This window comes from Serinus canaria, chromosome 1 (genome assembly GCF_022539315.1).
Source record: "Serinus canaria isolate serCan28SL12 chromosome 1, serCan2020, whole genome shotgun sequence".
Classification (NCBI taxonomy): Eukaryota; Metazoa; Chordata; class Aves; order Passeriformes; family Fringillidae; genus Serinus; species Serinus canaria.
In genome coordinates this window covers 111,447,532-111,451,361 of record NC_066313.1, presented here as the reverse complement: position 1 = coordinate 111,451,361, position 3,830 = coordinate 111,447,532, and positions in this window count along the sequence as shown.

Sequence of the window (3,830 nt, the reverse complement as noted above, 5' to 3'; positions counted from 1 at the left end):
CTGTGCAGTTCCATTGTCCTGACAAACATGAAGAGAGCTCCTGGGAGATGCTGCAGTTCAGGGATGCCTTCAAGTAACCTGTGGCTAAACTGTCATGCTTGTTACTTTGGTCTTTGTTATTTTTTTAAAGAATCTTTTTAAAATAGAAGGCAAGAAGAATGTCTGAAGCTGCTGCTTTGCTCCTGAAGGCTGTGCAGATAGGAAGAGTTATCCCTGCAGCAGCCATGTGTGTAGCTCATAAGGGACACTCTGTTATAGATCTGTATTTTTTTTAGAGAAAACTGGCTTTGTGAAAAGGCCACAATCCTTTCCTGCAAAGGTCCTCACTCAGGGTGTACTGCCACTGGGGCAAAAGAGCTGTTTCTTCAGTTTCTCAGCCCACATTCCCAACAGCAGGAGATATTTCACACACCAGGATTTCAATATTTGCAGTTCAAAATGGGGTACTTCTAAGTTAGGGAAAGTACTGGTAAATATGTAGATTTTCAGATGTGTATTTTCATATTTTCCAGAGCTGAGCTCCCAAATCCTTAAGCAGCAGATCATCAGCCCTGGCCCTGATTTTTTAACATGTCCACAAAAGCCCAAGGCCAGCCTGACATCTTCCTCTAGCTGCTGCAAGGAGCTTAACAGAAACATTCCATTTCAAAATTAAAAATAAAAGTGCTGGCCTTCCAAACATCCACTGCTCTCAGAGTTTGCCAGCACTCCTCAGCTGCATTCCTGGGAACATTTAATGACAGTTTGCTTTGCTCTGCATGCATGGGTAATATATAATCCTTGTGCCACCACTTGCTTTGAGTGTTCTTCATGACTGGAGGCTTTTTTTTTTCTTTTCCTTCTTGCTTTTGATCTCAGGGAGACTGTTATTCCTGTAGTAGCAAAGCTATTTGTCCTTTTAAGTAAGCATGTGGTAATCCACAAAATCCATGATTCATTATGAAATTGGCTTCAGTCTGCAGGAGTTTAATGGTTGTCTCAACCCAGGACAACTGGAAATTTTGGCAGGGAGCACTTCAGCCCCTCCTTGAAGCAATAACATCTAAAGTGTTGGACAAACTGGGTAGCTGATGATAACCAGTATAACACATGATATATGGCATAGCTCTGGGTAAATTAGAGAGTGCTTTAATTTGAGCTTGTGCAACCATGTTTAACAGCAGTGCTTGTTTTGACTGTGTTAGTGTAAAATTAATATTACAATTGGGCCTGACTCTTAAAGACCTTTTAAGACCACCAGCCATGCTGTGCTCTCCACTAGACCAAGGCATATGGAAAAAAAGCAGTGTATTTTGAATGCATATAATTATATATATATATATATTTATATTTATATATATATATAATGTACATAATATTTTGAATTTTGCTCTTGAATTACAGAACTAAAGGTTCTCTAATTCTGTTCTGTTCACACCAAGACTGCACAGGGAGCTGTAACATTTTTAAACCAGCTTTGGGGTTTTTTTAAAATGACATGTATGTTCCTCTTGTCCTATATACTTGCTATGCAATATATTTATGTCTTTGTTTTTAAATAGAAAGCCATGTTGGCACTACAGAAGTTAGGCTGGTGCTCTTTTAGAAGAACACCACCCCTTCATCATGCACAACCTGAAATGCACTTGCTGTACCCTCAGCACTCTGCTGGAATGTACATTTGAGGGCCATTCCTTTCAGCCCAGTGTCCCAGAGTATTTCACTGAACCTGCCACCTGCTCCCCCTGATCTGCACTGAAAACCTGTCCCCTGCTTCAGAAACCATGGCTTACAAATGATAGGTGGTCCAAGACATTCTTTTAACTTGCAGGAGGAAAGAAATAGCCTGTTGGTAGCTGTGGCTGAGCACACACAGCTTGCTGGGTTTGGTGAGTGAAGCTGAGCCAGTCCTTTGTTTCTTTAGATCCATTAAAGCCTGGGCCCGTTTCCTTCTGTCACAGCAACATCACAAGCAGCAGCATTCAAAGCAATGTTTGTTTTCTCACCCCTTGTTTATGCTCTGGCTTTCTCAAGGATGTTCCTGTTGGTTAGAAGTTTCCCAGGATTAATTTTAGCTCACAAATGATTTTTTTTTTCTTTTTTTTCTTTTTTTTCTGGTTTTTCTTGGAAAGCCAAAACCAGAGAGCGCCTGAACAGGGACTCTTGGCACTCTAAGAACAGACACTGTGTCCCTTTAAAAGCAAAAAATGACAAGTGGTCTTTGTCTTCTGCAGCCCCAGGAGGAAAACATAGCCTGTCCTTAAATAAGCTCAGAGGAAATCAAAAAAGATCCACCAGATGGGAGACCTGAGAGGAAGAGGAGAAAGAATGTGAGTGTTGAAAATATCCTTGCACCAAGAGTTTCATGGTTTGGGTGCTTATCTACATTTTTGGGTGCTTATCTACATTTTTCTCCGATTTAGCTAAAGATGGAGGGAGTAAATTATGTGTGCAGCACAACAAAAAAATCAGCTCTTCTTCTGGTGATTCTTCTCCTGAGCAGTGCAAGCTTGGCTCAGAGGTGGAAATGGCCACATGAATCTCCTTGAGGCTTTGAAAACACCCACAAAATCTGTAAGCAAACCCAGAGATTCACCCAAACACTGCTATTTTTTGGCATTTTCAGCTTCCTGCAAAACAGCTTTCATCTGAGTAGCCCTGACTGGTCCATGCCTGTGCTAGAGCCAGAACTCATTTTTGTTGCCAGCTGCAAATTCCCCACTGAAATTAGGGAGAAATGTCAGAGCTTCCAGGAGACCTCTCTTCACCAGGAGCATCCCAGGTGTTCCTGGCTGTCCCTGTCCACCCAGGCAGCCAGGCTGAGTTTCACCCACAGCACCACCTGGGTGATGTTTTCCTTTCAGGATCAAGGATTTTTCTGGGTGGAATTGCCTTTCTTCTCTTCACCTGGAGCACTGAGCTCCAAGTAAACCTCCACCCTTGGGGAGCCAGCAATGATGGTTTTTAGGTCATCATCATCTGGATTTTTTTTTTTTAATCTTGGTCTCTCTGCAGCAGCTCCAGCTCCTCCCTGGGCTGGGCCCAGGGCTGGGGCAGCTCTGCAGGTGGGAAATCACCTGAGTGGGGCAGAGGGACAGAATTCTCTCTCCTGGCCTGCTGGCCACCCTTCTCCCACCCTTTTTTCTCAGCTCAGGTGAGCAATCAGCAAAAAGCAGCAGAGCTGTACCTTTCCTGTCTTTTGGATGGTGCAACCCCAATGCTCCAAATTCCCCATCCCCAAGGCTTTCTAGAGAGGGAGAGTGGTGAAAGAAATGACAAATGCACTGCCTTGTCCAGGTGATTCCCACTGTTTTCCCATGAAAAAAGTTTTTCCTGTGGTTCCTGCTCTTTCCCTGGGTCTTGGCCCCCCTGTGGGCAGCCAGACCACAATCCAGGGAGGAGATGTCCCTGCTGGGGCACCCTGGCTCTGCTGCACCCCTGTGGGAAGTGCTCCTGTGGACACAGATCCTTGAGAGGTATTCAGAGCCTTTAATTCCAAAGATTCCATATTCCAGCCATCTATGGAGGGGAGGAAGCTCTTCTTCCTCCCAGCACTCCACCCAGAAGCAGTTAATCTCCATCCAGATAGGGCTGAGCCTTTTGTACACGTGAGCAGATCAGATAAAGGTGATTTAAGGCAGAGGGAGGCACAAGAATTGCCTCAGCTCAGGGTTAAAAAGGTCTCTGAGCCACTGGACACAGCCACATCTCCTGGAGATCTTTCAAAAAACACTCCCAGAAAATGCTGCTCAAAAATCCAGGCTAAGCAGATGATGCTGATACAACAAATATGTTATGACATAACTTTTTTTTTTTAATTTAATTTACTTAGGTGCATAAATAGCTTTGTT